Below are 18,269 nucleotides of genomic sequence, written 5' to 3' on the forward strand. Positions count from 1 at the left end.
CTATACGATTTTTGTTCATGTTTTGAGACAGGAATTACATCAGATGACCTTTCCTTTGGCAAATGAGATGTGAACACGTAGTTCTTGGCTGGAAATGCATGACTTTGCAATCACACTACCCAAAGGAAGGGGGAACCACATTTTGGTAACAGCAGCTTCTGCCATAATTACAGTGTCCTCATTCTAAAGTTTCGAAGGCAAGGATTTGCATTCACCCAAATTTCTTATTTTCTGAGGAAACCAGATATCTGAAATTTTACTTAGTAAGACCAATTTTAAAACTCAGCTTTGTCTGTGAGCTAGCTAAGATTTTATAAAACATACCTTTAGTAAAAATCTCCTACATGAATTTTGCCCAGATACTATATTTTAAGTATGAATCATAGTTCTTTCTTATTATTCCTTCTTTCCTTTTGCCCTTGAAAATACAGAATCCAAATTCTTTTTTTTTTTTTTTCCCTGTATTTCATCCTGTGGAATGGTTCTAGTCCTTACTCTGAATTTACTCCAACTCTAGCACCTTAGGACTGTCTTAAGGGAGTTGAAATATCCTTTTGTGCCTTAATGATTCAATGCAGAGAATAATTCAACTGTCAGCAATTCTTGTCACAGGTGACCTGAGGCCCTTGAAAGATATTTTCCACAGAAGCTTGACAGAAAGGAAGGTATTCTGCATCATTTTAAAGGTGTCACTATCAACTTAGGGATCCTGATGAGACAAATATTTGAGTCTTTGATATTAGTGTGAAAATCAAGTTGGATATTTGATCAGAAATTACAGTAGATCCCAAACTCACTTTACTGTATGCCATGTGGACAGCTTGGTGACTTCTAAATGCTGGAAAGTCTGTGAGTGCCATTCATGAAACTTCCATATAAAGTGGAAAGAAACTCATTTTAAAATTGACTTTCACTCTTTAGCAAAACTATTGCATGTGTTGCAGGCTATTATAAAATAATTGTCTCCCTTGTGAGTCTTTAGGTGGGAAAGTATCTGTACACTCACTAAGGACAAGCTGTCTTAATTTCTTCACTTTCCAACCAAGTCCCTTGGTAAATTTGTATATTTGTAAATTTACACTATATGCTTCTCTCCGCTGTAATCCTCAGAACTGACTTATCACCAAAAGTTTATTTTTTCATGACTTTTTCCTTTAATTATTTATTTCTTAATATTTTACAGACTGCATTTTGATTCATTGTACACAAATGGGATACATCACTTCGTTTCTATGGTTGTACACAATGTAGATTCATACCATTCATGTAATCATACATGTACATAGGGTAATCATGTCTGTCTCACTCCACCATTTTCCACACTCCGCCTCCCTCTGATTTTCTTCTACATAATCTAAAGTTCCTCCATTCTTCTCTCACTCCCCACCCCCCACCCCCATTATATATCACATCTACTTATCAGGGAAAACATTCGGCCTTTAGTTTTTTGGGATTGGCTTATTTCACTTAGCATGATATTCTCCAACTCCATCCATGTACCTGCAAATGCCATAATATTATTCTTCTTTATGGCTGAAAGTATTCCATTATGTATATATACCACAGTTTCTTTATCCATTCCTCTGTTGAAGGGCATCTAGGTTGGTTCCACAGTCTAGCTATTGTGAAAATAATTTCCAGGACCTGCCATCACAAATGGGCTCCTTTTTGCAATCAAATCCAATCTTTCTCACCTACTTGTTTTCCCCATGGCCACATCCCCAGTCGTTTTAATTTTTTATTTTGAGATGGGGTCTCACTATGTTGCTTAAGGCCTCACTAAATTGCTCAGGCTGGCATCAAATTTTGTACCCTCCTGTCTCATTCTCCTGAATCACTGGGATTACAGGAGTGCACCATCAAGCCTGGTTTTGAGTACTGACTTTTTATCATCCAAACTACTTCATCTTTTGTGCATAACCTTGGTATAAATTTCCTTTATAATGATGCAACTTTGAGGGCCTGGTGTCTTGCCGGATAATTGGAATGCAGTACCATAGGAAGAACTTTTTCACTTTCCCACATAGGAAACTGGGTACCTAAGTCTCCTTGTTTTAGTGAAGGATAAAGATAGGCAAACCAATTCTCATAGAATTCATCTCCTCCAGGAGTCATTTTTAATGTAATGCCCACTCAACTGTACTCTCAATTCTGCACCTGTCTGCTCTTCTACTTTGCATGTAGAAGTTCAACATGTTGAGAGTTGCAGCCCCTTTCTACATGTGATGTCTAGCCATAGTCATATTAAGCCCTTTCCTAAATTCCAGTCCCATGCTCTCTTTTTGTGAGTTGTCCTTCCTAAACACAAATATTCCATTTGTTGGAATGTGTTTGCATTCTTTTTTCTGTGAACCAAATTTACAGTAATAATTATAGTGACCTTAACTCACAAGGACACTAATCTCTGGGAATAGTGTGACTACATTTTAGTCCCAATAGAGGTAGGTTAAAATATAATTTCTAACTTAACATTCTATTACACTTAGTATCAAGTTTGAGCATTTTCCTGAATTGTTTCCCTATTTGAGTTGCAAATTATCAAACTTGCTATTACTAAGATTATTTGTATATAACTCATCTGTTCCCATAGGATCGTCAATGTCTTGCGAAATAGTTTTCTAAAAGTTTTAAACACAAGCTGTGCATGGTTTCACATGCCTTTCATTCCAGCGGCTTGAGAGGCTGAGGCAGAAGGATCACCCAGTCTTAGCAATTTACCAAGACTTAAGTAACTTGGTGAGATCCTGTCTCAAAATAAAAAATAAAAATAAAAATAAAAAAGAGTCTGTGAATGTGGTTCAGTGGTTAAGTACTCCTGAGTTCAATCTCTGGTAGCAAATAAATAACTAAATAAAAAATACATAGAATAAATTGCAGTAAGTATCTATAAATGGTTAGGCATATTTCTGAACTACAATTAGGATTAGATTACTAATATTATATAGAAAAGACAAATTTGACTTACAAAATCCTTAACAACAGATTTACTAATGATCACTCAGTTTGCTGAACACAAAACTGAAATAAAGTCTCAATTTTATGTTGACACTACACCAATCTTTACTTTTCTCCAAAACCATGAACAAAATATTTAATCTCATGAATTTGTCTCACTACTATTTCAGTGTTCAGTATTGTTCTTTCACACATTTACTGCAATTCTAAATATTTGACAACACTCTTTGAATTTGTTACATGAAAAGTGTAGAGGAAAAAGAATTAAAGAGATACATTCAGTAGTAAGTTATACACTATGTGCTAATTGTCCGAAATCATATTAGGTTGTTTAATAAGGGAAAATCATTTTGGCCTTTTAGGAGAGTAATCACACAATCTGACAAAAGTCAACTTTTGCTCAAGAATTATGGAAATGGTATAGCACATTTAAGATAAGAATGTTAAGGAATGTTCCCACTATCCCTATTTTTTCTAGTGTTTTCAGCATGAAGGGGTGCTGTATTTTATCAAATGCTTTTTCTGCATCTATTGAAATAATCATGTGATTCTTGACTTTAAGTCTATTAATATGGTGAATTACGTTTATTGATTTCCTGATGTTGAACCAACCTTGCATCCCTGGGATGAAACCCACTTGATCATGGTGCACTATCTTTTTAATATGTTTTTGTATGCGATTTGCTAAAATTTTGTTGAGAATTTTTGCGTCGATGTTCATTAAGGATATTGGTCTGAAATTTTCTTTCCTTGATGAGTCTCTGTCTGGTTTAGGTATCAGTGTGATATTGGCTTCATAGAATGAGTTTGGGAGGGTTCCCTCCTCTTCTATTTTATGGAATACTTTGAGAAGTATTGGAATGAGCTCTTCCTTAAAGGTTTTGTAGAACTCGGCTGAGAACCCATCTGGTCCCGGACTTTTCTTTGTTGGTAGGCTTTTGATGACTTCTTCTATTTCAGTACTTGAAATTGGTCTATTTAAATTGTTTATGTCCTCCTCATTCAGTTTAGGCAATTCATATATCTCTAGAAACCTGTTGATGTCTTCGAAATTTTCTATTTTGTTGGAGTATAGATTTTCAAAATAGCTTCTAATTATGTTTTGTATTTCCATCCTGTCTGTTGTGATATTTCCTTGTTCATTCCGAATTTTAGTGATTTGGGTTTTCTCTCGTCTTCTCTTTGTTAGTGTGGCTAAAGGTTTATCAATTTTGTTTATTTTTTCGAAGAACCAACTATTTATTTTGTCAATTTTTTGTATTGTTTCTTTTGTTTCAATTTCATTGATTTCAGCTCTGAGTTTAACTATTTCCTGTCTTCTACTACTTTTGGTGCTGTTCTGTTCTTCTTTTTCTAGGGCTTTGAGCTGTAGTGTTAGGTTGTTTATTTGTTGAGTTTTACTTCTTTTATTAAATGCGCTCCATGAAATAAATTTCCCTCTAAGTACTGCTTTCATAGTGTCCCAGAGATTTTGATATGATGTTTCTTTGTTCTCATTTACCTCTAAGAATTTTTTAATTTCCTTCCTAATATCTTCTGTTATCCATTCATCATATAATAGCATATTGTTTAATCTCCAGATGTTGGAATAGTTTCTGTGTTTTACTCTTTCATTTATTTCTAACTTCAATCCATTATGATCTGATAGAATACATGCTAGTGTCTCTATCTTCTTGTATTTGCTAACATTAGCTTTGTGGCATAATATATGGTCTATTTTAGAGAAGGATCCATGTGCTGCTGAGAAGAAAGTGTATTCAATCTTGGTTGGATGGTATATTCTATAAATGTCCGTTAAGTCTAAATTATTGATTGTGTTATTGAGATCTATGGTTTCTTTGTTCAATTTTTGTCTGGAAGATCTGTCCAGTGGTGAGAGCGGCATGTTAAAATCACCTAGTATTATTGTGTTGTGGTCTATTTGGTTTCTGAAATAAAATACTTGGGAATCAATCTCACAAAAGAGGTGAAAGACCTCTACAATGAGAACTATACAACACTAAAGAAAGAAATTAAAGAACACCTTAGAAGATGGAAAGATCTTCCATGTTCTTGGATAGGAAGAATTAATATTGTCAAAATGGCCATACTACCTAAAGTGCTATACAAATTCAATGCAATTCCAATTAAAATCCCAATTGTGTACCTTACAGAAATAGAGCAAGCAATTATGAAATTCATCTGGAAGAATAAGAAACCCAGAATAGCTAAAGCAATCCTTAGCAGGAAGAGTGAAACAGGGGGTATTGCAATACCAGATCTTCAACTCTACTACAAAGCAATAGTAACAAAAACGGCATGGTATTGGTACCAAAATAGAAAGGTAGATCAATGGTACAGAATAGAGGACACAGACACAAACCCAAATAAATACAATTTTCTCATACTAGACAAAGGGGCCAAAAATATGCAATGGAGAAAAGATAGCCTCTTCAACAAATGGTGCTGGGAGAATTGGAAATCCATATGCAACAGAATGAAACTAAACCCATATCTCTCACCATGCATGAAACTAAACTCAAAATGGATTAAGGACCTCAGAATCAGACCAGAGACCCTGCAGATTATAGAAGAAAAAGTAGGTCCAAATCTTCACCTTGTTGGTCTAGGACCAGACTTCCTTAACAGGACTCCCATAGCACAAGAAATAAAAGCTAGAATCAACCACTGGGATAGATTCAAACTAAAAAGCTTTCTCTCAGCAAAGGAAACTATCAGCAATGCGAAGAAAGAGCCTACAGAGTGGGAGAATATCTTTGCCAATCATACTTCAGATAGAGCACTAATCTCCAGAATCTATAAAGAACTCAAAAAACTCTACTCCAAGAATTCAAATAGTCCAGTCAACAAATGGGCTAAGGAAATGAATAGACACTTCACAGAAGAAGATCTACAAGCAATCAACAAACATATGGAAAAATGTTCAACATCTCTAGTAATAAGAGAAATGCAAATCAAAACCACCCTAAGATTCCATCTCACCCCAATTAGAATGGCGATTATCAAGAATACGAGCAACAACAGGTGTTGGCAAGGATGTGGGGAGAAAGGTACACTCATACACTGCTGGTGGGGCTGCAAATTAGTGCAGCCACTCTGGAAAGCAGTGTGGAGATTCCTTAGAAAACTTGGAATGGAACCACCATTTGACCCAGCTATCCCACTCCTTGGCCTATACCCAAAGGACTTAAAATCTGCATACTGCAGAGATACAGCCACATCAATGTTCATAGCTGCTCAATTCACAATAGCCAGACTGTGGAACCAACCTAGATGCCCTTCAATTGATGAGTGGATAAAGAAACTGTGGTATATATATACAATGGAATATTACTCAGCCATAAAGAATGATAAAATTATGACATTTGCAGGCAAATGGATGAAATTGGAGAATATCATGCTAAGTGAGATAGGCCAATCTCAAAAAGCCAAAGGACGAATGATATCGCTGATAAGTGGAGGATGACACATAATGGGGGGGAGGGAAGGGTTAGAGTTAGGGTTAGGGAGGGGGGCAAGTATGGAGGAAGGAACTACTGTATAGAGGGTAAAGAGGGGTGGGAGGGGTGGGGGGAAGGAAAAAATAACAGAATGAATCAAACAACATTGCTCTATGTAAATTTATGATTACACAAATGGTATGCCTTTACGCCATGTACAAACAGAGAAACAACATGTATCCCATTTGTTTACAATAAAAAAAAAAAAGATAAGAATGTTTTCTTTAAAAGCACCTCTAGGGGAAACAACTGTGCAATAACCTTAAATAATGTATTTTTATAAGAAACACAAAGAGTAAGAGACCCAACTTAGATTTTTCTTTCCAATTTCCTCCAAGGTGCAAGGAAATATTCTCTCTAGAGCTCTGTGTGTGTGTGTGTGTGTGTGTTCTTGTGTCTGCACTGATGCAACACTGAGGAAGCAGCATATGGGGTGAATCTTCCTCAAATGCTAAACCATATTATCTATCACATTTTGGACATAAATGTGCTTAAACAAGCAGATTTGAATTTATAGGATGCATCTCACCTATACATTGCTATAAGTATCTTACATGGTTGATAATGTCCAATTATCAAAATAACCATATTCAGCATGAAGTACAGCAGCAGAAAGTAACTGCACATTCTTTACATTCAGGAGACCAGAACTATCTTGATGCAATCACTCCCTTGTGGATCTAGTCTATATTTTCATAGTGTTATCTGCTTCTCTTTTTCTTTCTCTTCAATTTCATTTTGTCTTGTATATTCTATACCAATCTTCTCAGCTTTCATGATAGCTTGTTGTGTATATTGGGTAGATTAAACAGGAAAGAACCCTTAGCCAGAGCTCCTTTCCCTTGGGGTGGTACTGGTCAATCAATTGCACCTTGCATCCATTCAGTTTCTGCACCTCTTGGCTACATGGTCTCTGCCAATCACTAAACAGAAATAACTCAAGCTCTCTCTTGATCCAGAATTATTTGGAAGACCTAATACTCCATACAGATAGATACAATTCCACAGGAATCTTGCTTTGTTCTGTTTGCCTATCATCATTACACAGATCCTAAATTTATATCATCATTTTTATAGAATTTTGAAAAATTATAAATAAAACATATTACAAGCCATTTATGTGCATATGACATTAACCAGTTATCACCAATGGCAGTAGGATAACATTCTTAGGCACAGATGCTACAAATTTATCAATATAGGTATATGACAATATTATTGTTAGACATACATGCCAACCACACCATGTGTGCTTCATTTTGCTATTCCACACGAATAATTGTTCTCACAGAGAATTCTTTGAACAAAGGTATATAAAACCAAGTAAAAAAGTTCTCATTTTTTGGTTGGGTTTTAACACATGTATAACAACAATCCAAGTATTGCAGTAGAGCAGAGGAGTCACAGCATGGGCTAGAAGCATGCAGATTTGTAGGAATACTCAATGAAGGATCTCTTAGCAAGTTGAATCTTCTGCTACAGATAAAAGTATGAGTTCACTTTGAAAAAGTGCATATATTTTATACATATATATAAATATATATATATATATATATATATAAAGTTCATGTATTACCTACCCAAATAACTACCTTACCATGTATGAGTGTAAAGAATCAACTAAATACATGTAGTAATTAAATAATTAATGAAACTAGGTTAAGTGCATAAGCTGTACATCTGAATAAAATAAAATCAAAAGGAAGTAAAGAACTAGAAAAGGGTAAATTTATTTCATACTGTCATCAAAACATAGCAAAAATAGAGAAATAAAATACTGGACAACTTTGTGTAGATTATGAAGTGGTTTAGAGCAAGAAATAATTACAAATAATGCTATTATCCCCAAAATTTATATTTTGAGATTCTAATGCCTAAGGTGATGGTATTCAGAAGTGGGAGATGGGGAAATGTGTAGATCATAATAACAGAGCCACTGAGTTTGAATTTGGTGTGTTGATCTAAGAAACCCCAGAGAGCTGTTTCACCCTTGCCACCTTGTAAGGTTGTAGTAAGAATGCTCTATGAACCAGAAAGTTAGTCTTACCAGGTGTCACATGAGCCAGTACCTTCATCTTGAACTTCCCAGCTTCCATGACTGAGAAAAATAAATGTCCGTTTTTTTATAATCTGTCAGTTTGTGGTAGTCTGTTATAGCAGCCCACGTGTACTAAAGCATAAAGAAATGTCTTGTTGAAATTCTGTGAAGGCCATGGTACAAAATCCAGTTTAGATATCAATTATGGTGGACCTTAATTGGAAGGTCAAGAATATTTTAGTAATATTTCAAGCATTTCAATTGTAGTGAGTAAAAAGATGAGTGGAAAATATTGAGGTTGGCATACTAGCCCCAAGATCTTCTTGTTTTGCTGATACCAATTAGTAGTTGATTTTTATTAATGTTTATCTCTCTCTTTTTTAATGTTCCCAAAGGAAATCCACCACTTTCCTATTAACATCTGCATATGTGTAGCATCAGAAATATTTCCAAGATCTAAGTCATAATTCATTTCAATTCAAATTTTCGGAGGAGTCTTAAAAATATATGACATCCTATGCTCTTTTGATAAATTCTAACTCCCAAGGAGAAAATCTTATAACAATTTTATCACTTGAAGTATTTTTATTTTAAAAATGTTGCTGATCAATAGCATAAATTAAAACAGTATTAATTCAACCACATTTAGATTCTGATAAGTACAAGAAGTCATTTACTTAAAAATTTTGCATAAAACTCAAATAATTATGACAGTCATGACAGGAGCACCAGTTTTAGATGACACTGAACAAGTAGCCTCAGAAAATTATTGACTAAATTTACACAGAGTAATCATCTGCCTAATTTTTGCTTTTTGGGAGAGTCACAAATAGAATTAAACTGACAAACTTTAAAACATCAAATTAAAAAATATTGACTTTTTTATAGAGACATTTAGAATAATTTTTCCATGTTACTGAAGGATGATGGACACTCTGACAATTATAATTGTCATGAAAATGAAGATAGCATTTGAAATCAGAATTGTTACATCTTTGTTTACCATGGTTATTTGGTGGTGCTCAAATGAATAGTAACCCTTGAGTTTCTCAAGGAATAGAAGCCACTGAGCATTGTTGTAACTTTTTAAAAGATTCCGAGCTTCCAAAGAAGTACCCTGTAGCTTGCTTCCTCAGCGGTCTACCTTAGGCTTCTAAACAAGAACATATAAAACAAAAGACCAGATAGCTGAGGGGAAGATAAGAAAACAATGAAGAAGGGAATATCAACTAAAGTATTGAGGGAAAATGTATTTAAGTGTATTAAAGGAGACCACAGAAATTTAGCCCTGGTGACAAATACACATGCTAATTTGTTTAAGTCATATTAGATGTGCATTAATGTCTACAAACAGTGCCAGTTTTTAAAGTCTATGAGTTGTCATTTTAATCAGAGAAATTATGATCATGGATTTAAAAATTGTTGTTCTTTAGACATTAGCACTGGTGAAACTCCATACTGCAGAGCTGTGCAAAATGATTCTATGTTATGCAAGAATAAGATGTAGTTAGGAGTAAACTATTCCAATGTAATATTACACAAGGGGCTGACTATGGTTAGCAATTATGTACTGCATATCCTAAAAAGCTAGAAGAAAGACTATTTTGTCCTAAAGTGATAAAAAAAGAGACATACAAGCAAATTAATTTGTAAATTTTTTGTTTCCATGTATCAGTTTAAAAAACAACTAAGCGTAATAGAAAAAAAATTTTTGAAACAATTGTTCTTTTGGAAAAGAAAGAGAAGTATAAATAATTTAAAAATACTTAAAAGAATAATATGAAAAGTTAAAATTAATTTAAAAATGTATAAGTACCCCTTCATTTGGTATTAACTCTAAAATTACAGTGGCTTGGCAACATGGACACCTAAAAAACTAATCAATGCCTTGGCAGAAAGAATATAAAGCACATGATTGTCACGTTATGTTTGTCTTCTGCCACAAGACCCTGGTAAACTGAGCTAAACTAAAATAAAACAAAATAATGTATTGTCTTCCTTAAACTGGAGTTCAGTCTTGCCCTACTCAGATGCCAATATACCTGCATAGTCCTCACCTTGGGAACAGACAATAAAAATAAATCACCCTAGTGCCCAATTCAAATGTTTCCTGTTTTTCTTTGTTTTGTTGAGGTTTTGGAAATATGAAGTTCAATAGTTTAGTGCTGTTTTGAAACAATTGGTTAGATAGCTGTTATTCCCATCTTCCAATTACTTCTCATTTGTCCAGATTTTAAAATGAAAACTGAAAGGCTTTGCCTATTCTAGAATGTCAAACAGTTGTAATCACAAAGTCATAGCCTTTCATACTGACTTCTTTCAGTTAGTATTATGCATTTATGTTGTCTTTATGTCTTTTCATGGCTCATTTCTTTTCAGTACTGAACAATATTTTGGTTTGGATATAATACAATTTGTTTATCGGTTCTTTCCACTGAAGGACATCTTGCTTATTTCTGTTTTGGCAACATGAGGGAAGCTGCTGTAAACATCCATGTGCAGGTTTATTCATGGACATGTTCTCAGCCCTATTGGGTAGAAACCAGGAGCACAATTTCTGGGCCATATGGTAAGAGTATGTTTAGTTTTATAAAAATCCATAAAACTGTCTTTCAAAATGGTCTCACCATTTCCCACTTCCATTGGCAATAAATGAAACATGCTTCCATATCCTGTCAAGATCTGGTATTGTCTGTATTCCGGATTTTGGTCATTCTTTGGTCCGTAGTGTTGTCAGTTGTTTTAATTTAAATTTATCTGATGGCAAGTAATGTGGAGCATCTTCTTATATGTTTATTTGCCATCTGTACATCTCCTGTGGTGAAGTGACTCTTAAGATATTTGGCTCATTTTTTAATCCGATTTTTTTCTAAGAATTTTGAGTAGGAGAACTTGGGTGTATACATCTTTTGCAAATGCTTTCTCGTAGCCTGTGGCTTTTCTTTCATTCCATTGGCAATCTTTCACAGAGCAGACATTTGTCATTATAATTATGTCTGCTTGTAAATTCTTTCTTTCATGGATGTCATTGATATTATAGTGAAAAAGTCATCACCAAATCCCTGGTCATCTAGATATTGTATGTTATCATCCAGGAAATTTATAGATTTGCATTTTATAGTTAGGTCTGTGGTGTATGTTGAATTCCTTTCTGTAAAGATTGTAAGTTCTGTGTCTAAGTTCATTTATGCATGAACATGTCCAGTTGTTCCAGCATTATTTGTTGAAAAAAAATGTCTTTGCTCCATTGTTATTTTCTTTACTCCTTTGTAAAAGATAGGTTGACTCTATTTATGTGGGTCTATTTCTGAGCTTTCTCTTCGATTTTATTGATCTACTCTTGTATTCTTTTGCCAAGTCACACTGTCTCATGATTACTGTGCCTTTATCATAAGCTTCCAAGTCAGGTAGCAAGTCGGTCTTCCTATGTTGTTCTTCCTAGCTATTCAGGGTCTTTTGCTGCTCTAACTAACCTTCAGAATATATTTATTGGTACATACAAAATAACTTGTTGAGGTGTAGATTAGGACCACATTGTCAAAGCCAGATTAGAGACACTATAATCTGTTCCTTTTTCTTCCTAATACTTCTCTTCTACCACCAACCTATACTGCTGATTTATCTCTTCACAGCTGTATTCATTCTGTGCTATTTCAATAATAGTTCCCTATCTCTACATCAGCACACACTCGGATTCAACTGCATATCCTAACTTCATCTCAGATAATAGATTCAGCACCAGTTCACAGCCTTGGTTTTCCATGCTAAACATTTTCATTTCCTTTATGATATTCACTTATCATACTTTAAGTGCATACAAGCTTATAAGTAAAAATGTAGAATATTCAGTGTATGTGAAAATAGGTGCATATAAGCTTATAAGTAAAAATGTAGAATATTCAGTGTATGTGAAAATAGGTGCATATAAGCTTATAAGTAAAAATGTAGAATATTCAGTGTATATGAAAAGGTAGATATGTTAAGACAGTTGAGTCATTTCAATGTCCAGAAAAATTCATCATTACTTTTTTGTCTTTTAATAACATTTTAATTTTTTATATTTACTATTATGGTTATTTGTAACTATGGAATTTATTTTGACATATTCATAAATGTGTATGACAGTTTACCTTTATGACTTTCTATTTTTTTATTAATTTCAGCTGAAATTTTTCTAACTTGAAAACAATTTCTGTGGCAAATAAATTGAAATTCAGTAGGTCAACCCACAGTGACTGTTCTTTATTTATTAAAAATCTTGTCAGAGTAGTTTCAATATCATTAGGAAACTCTGCATAGTGTTTCTATTCTTGTGTCAAAACTCCACTCTTTTTTTGTTGCTGTTTAAATTTGAGGTTTGATTTTTAGTTTCAGTATCTTAGAGAACTAGAAACATGAATATAGTTTAGAACTAATACTTTAGGATGTCATAAGAATTGCTATTGTAAGAGTGTCTACTAGATTGTAGACAGAAACACTTCAGGCAACTCTGGAACTTAGAAAAATATGCAGAATTTAGATGAAAGCAATTTATTTGTACATAATGCTCATTATTATGAGAAAAAGAAAGACCAACTATCAAGAAAATGTTTAGATAGAACACTTTGAAAAGTTGGCAAAAGATAGTACAGTTTCAAAATTTTCGAAATTTCACTGTAAAAATTTGAGTAAATTCAGAGGTATGCTGAAGAGAATGAATTCCTATGATTTCTTTCTTGCGTGTATTTTTTTTTTTAATTCTTAGGAAGGAAACAATGTCACTCCATTTGTTTTTATTTCATATCATTTCACTGAAATAAAAATAAAGTAAAATTCATTCACCACTATAAAAATTTCAAAAATGTGCTCTTAATTTATAATGATAACCATTTCCATCCACTTTTCAAAGTAATTGTAAATTATCATGAGTAATTTTATAGTGAACTTAAAAGTATTTTCCTCAATCTAAATATGCAGTACAAAACTTTATAACTTTTCTTTTACCACATGTAATGTTTGTAAACAATGTAATATTTATTCCATATATCTGTATCATTACTTACATATTTATGTGCTTCGTGCTGCATGAACAGAATAAAATCTACCAACGGTTGTAATACACCATTTTTTAAAATGCGTAGTATAATTTTTCAATCAATAATAATTAATGGCTGGCCAAGTAACTTAGGAGACTTAAGGAAAGGGCCAAGAAAAATATATGCTGTTGAAGGTTTTGACTCTTTTTATTGGTATAATATATACACATACAGTTTTAAGTAATTTTACTTGCCATGTTAGGACATTTATGTAAACAACCACTATGATAATGATACAGACAACTATATCATCACAAAGATGCCCCATATTCTACCCCTCTACACTCACATTCCCCTCCTCCTGATATCTCAATGCTGGAAACCATTGATTCATTTGCTATTTCTACAACTTCATCATAATGTGAATAGAATTATACAATAGGAGACATTTTGAGAATGACTTTTTTTCATTCAGACTCATGTTCTGGAGGTTCCTCAAGTGGTTATAAGGATTATGGATCCATTCCTTTTAATTGTTTAGTAATATTTTGTGGTATGGATTCAACAGAGTTTATTTGCAAAATGAGGGACATTTTGCCTATTTCCAGTTTTTGCCTATTACAAATAAACAGGCTGTACTGGTTTCCATGTGCTCATAGTTTTTCCTTTTTTTTTTTTTTTTTTTGGATAAATATTCAAAAATGTAATTTCTGGGTGCAGGGTAAATATGTATTTCAATTTAAAAGAAACTATCATGTTATTATCCAGAGTAGTCGTGCCATTTTACATTGCCCTCTGCAATGCATGAGAGATCCAGTTTATCTGTACCTTGCACTTTGTCCCTTATCAGTTCTGGTAGCTGTGTAGTAGTACAACTACATATTTGGTTATTTGTTTGTTGGTGGGATTTTAAGTTTTCCTGTTTGGTTAATTCCATGTCATCTCTGATATATACTTAGCAATTAAAAATAAAACATTTATTTACTTGGGTCCTATCTTATTTTCTAATGTTGATCTCTAAATGTATCTAATATTTTTATACTTCATACTTACTATTTTCACCTCCATTCTCTTTATTAATTTGTCTCTTAATTGTACCAACAGGAATAACTTCTCAGAATTATTTTCTATTTTGCCAGTTCAGTTTACAGTATCAAGAACAGCAATTGGTTGACTCTATATATGATGCTGTATGTTAAATTTATTTGTAATTCTTCCTCATTCCATCCCTCTCTTTATTTTCTCATATCTTATTGTTGTCATTTTGTTTTCATTGAAACTGTTCTTTTTCAAATATTCTGCTTAGAAATCTATGGATAGTAGTAATATTTTATTTCCTTCTAGTTGCTGTTGCACATATTCAGTTAAGAGGAATATGCCCTTTGGTGTTATTTACTCATTTTTGGTACTGGGGATTGAACCCAGAGGCTCTATCACTGAGCCACATCCCCAGCTCTTTTTTTTATATTCTATTTTAAGACAGAATCATCTCACTGAGTTGCTTAGAGCCTTGCTAAGTTGGACAGGCTGGCTTTGGACTCATGAGCCTCCTGACCCGGCCTCCCATGTCTCTGGGATTATGGGCATGCACCACTGTGCTTGGCTGGTGTGATTTAGATATATTTTTGTCATAAATTACTTTTAATGTACCTTATGTTGCTTTATTTCTTATTTTAAATCTGGCAAGATAAGTCAAATATAGTACTTGGCAAAGCAGCTTTGTCTCTTTTGTTTGGCCATTTTTTATGTCTTATGGAAATTTTTACTTATTTTTTCTCAACTTACACCTGGACTTCAGTGCACAGCTACTTCTCCGTAGGTTGCAAGCCCTCAAACAGTCTGGTTCTTCTCTTTCCCCCTCTACCTCAACCTGCCATAACAACATACCAACTGAATGGTTTGAACAACAGAGGTCATTTTCTCACTGTTCTGGGGACTAGCTGTCCATCTAGGTGCCATCAGGGTTAATTTCTACTGAGGCTTCTCTTTATGACTTCTCATTGACACATGTGGTCCTTTCACTTTCCAGGAGTGTTCTCACATGGCCATTCTCTGGGCACACATAGAAAGGGAGAGGTCTCTAGGATCTCTTCCTCTTCCTGCAAGAACATCAGTCATATCAGATTAGGAGTTCTGTGTTCCTGACTATATTCAACCTAAGCACCCATCCTGAAGGTGCTATCACCAAATTCACCTTGGAAATTAGGGGTTTTATATATGAATTATGGAAGGGCACATTTCAGCCTAAAACACCTTTGAACGTGGTTTGTTGCTACTCTAATTTTATAGGTCACATGAAAATAAATCATTCCTGACATACAGTGTTTTCAGAATTCTTTTCCCCATCTAACACTTGGTATAGTTTGTGGGCATTAGCGCTCCCATGAAGAAAAGAGTGCCTTCTATCCAGCCCCAGACCCCAGACCACATGCATACCTGCACAGAGCTTCCTTCCTAAGTATTAGCAGGCAATTTTACAAAGATGTGGATGAGGAAAAAAAAAAGATCCCTGTTTTGATCACCTTGAAAACCAGATTACTCAGGTGAAAGACTTCTAACATTGTCAGTTTCTGAGGCAGGGGACAGATTAAGTCCTTTCCATTTTATTTACTATATTTTTTTCTAGGGGTTTCTCTTTCAGGAGGAAGTTCTGGATGGCTTAGAAGAAAACTGTATTAGTATCCTTCAGTCCAATGTTGTTTCCCAAGTAATTATTTGTGATTTCTCTTCCAATCCCTTCTTAAAACTCTCTTCCTTATTGTAGTGTGTTTTGATCCTGGAAGTTTGGAGAGATTTTGTTAGGTGCTCTTACACATATACCATTCAAAACAAAAAAATGTTCATGGAAACAAAGAGAATTTTGACTGCATAAGAGTTAAACCATACACAACTTTTGAATTTCACTTGACCACCAAAATAATCACCTGATGTTTGCTCTAGTAGAAAGAAAATAAAACTGTATTTTCTTCCCTGAGTTTAAAAAGCTTAGCTTAGTTCAGATATGAGATAGAAGTGCAAGAAGCAATTAAGAAATGGCAAATGCTCAGGGAATAGCCGTGTCTTGTACATGATACAAGGCAGAGGAGACAAATCAGAGTACATTCAGGCTTAATCTATGGAATCCTTTGGCAGAAGATGTGCCTGAAGCTATTTGGTTTTTCTCCGCACAGGCACAATGTTTTTCCAGCCAGGTAGTAGCAATTTAATTGGGTTGGTAAAAAAAAAGTTCCTGTCTTTCTGCAAACTTTTGCAGCAATTCTTTTCATCTTCCAGAGGACTAAAGAAAATACTGCACAATGGGGGACAGGTCTATGTTGTACAATGCCAGAAAACAACAGAGCATTTCCTTTTAGTTCTATCTATTATCATTCTACATTTTGTAGTCTCTTACACAAGTGCCGCAGGAAATAGAACTTTTTGGCTGACACATATAATTATGCTCAGTGACCAATCTGCCCACATTCATGGCAACCTTAGAAAAGATTGATTCCTATTTCAAATTTAGTGCTAAGAAAATAGATTATAAGATTATAAGAGAATAGATTGTAAATGTCCCTGTATTAAAAAATGGTAAGCGTATGAGGTAATGTATATCTTATATAGTTTAATATAATCATTCCACAATGTATACATTAAAAATCTATGAAGGATGATTCCTTAAAGTCCAGGTCTCACAAGATTATCTACATTGTCCTTGAAAAATCAAAATAAATTAAAAATATTTTCTCTGTAGGTTTCCTAACACAAATTATTTGAATTTCAGTCCATCAAATCAATAAAGTCATGAATGTTTCATGTGAGTGTGTAAATGTGAAAGTAGCAGGGTATGACTTCTGAACATATGGTATATGTCAGCATTGAAAAGATGTAACCCACTTACATCTTCTTCAAGTATGGTACTTCTCTACAAGTTTAACAGAATGAAAAATATTTGCAGATATTTATCTGCTTGTTATATTTGATTTTTAATGAAGAATCTTGATATCTTCAAATTAATAATGTGATACATTATCCTCTAAATTAATAAGGTATTTTAAATATTAAATGAACAGTTCAAAATTGATACTGAGCTTTAAAATGTTAACTGCTTGATAAATGCACATAATTATCTTTGTCTATTGAGGTAAACATAAGTGTTGTAACCACAAAACTTAGGTAAATGACTTCAAATAGCAGAAACTACTATAGAAAAATCATTTGTTTAAAGTAGAGAAAATATATTGCTCCAAAATTAGAACAACTACTGACCTTGGGATTTCAAAATAAGCTTGAAGGGATTTGCCTACTTAAATAAAAAGAAGTTAAACATCAAGCACCAATGTTCTCAATGTTACTGATCTATGAGCTCTCCTTGGCATTCATAAACCATGATGGAAAATTCATTTCATGCTTGTCTACTCTGATAAAACTCAGGACTGAATTGTTTGAAAATGCTAAAAACAGGAAATGATTATGGGATTACCCCCAAAGAATAAGGCACACTGGGATAAAAGTAGACCTCCAAGCAGCTATAATACTAGTGTACCTTCATATGTCAACCTGGCAAGAATATAGTGCAACTTAGATGTAGCACAGAGTTTGCCAACTGGAATTGCTAACAAATTAGATGAAAAACATGAACATTAAATTATTAATAAAATGTAGTAATAAAATATTTATAAATATACACATGGAAAACTACATTTGACAAAAAATCCAATGTTAGATATCGCTGATTCTAATTCTCTCCTCTTGGTTCCCTAATGACTAATAATAGAATTT

The sequence above is a fragment of the Sciurus vulgaris genome (assembly GCF_902686455.1).
Source record: "Sciurus vulgaris genome assembly, chromosome: 5".
Taxonomy (NCBI): Eukaryota; Metazoa; Chordata; class Mammalia; order Rodentia; family Sciuridae; genus Sciurus; species Sciurus vulgaris.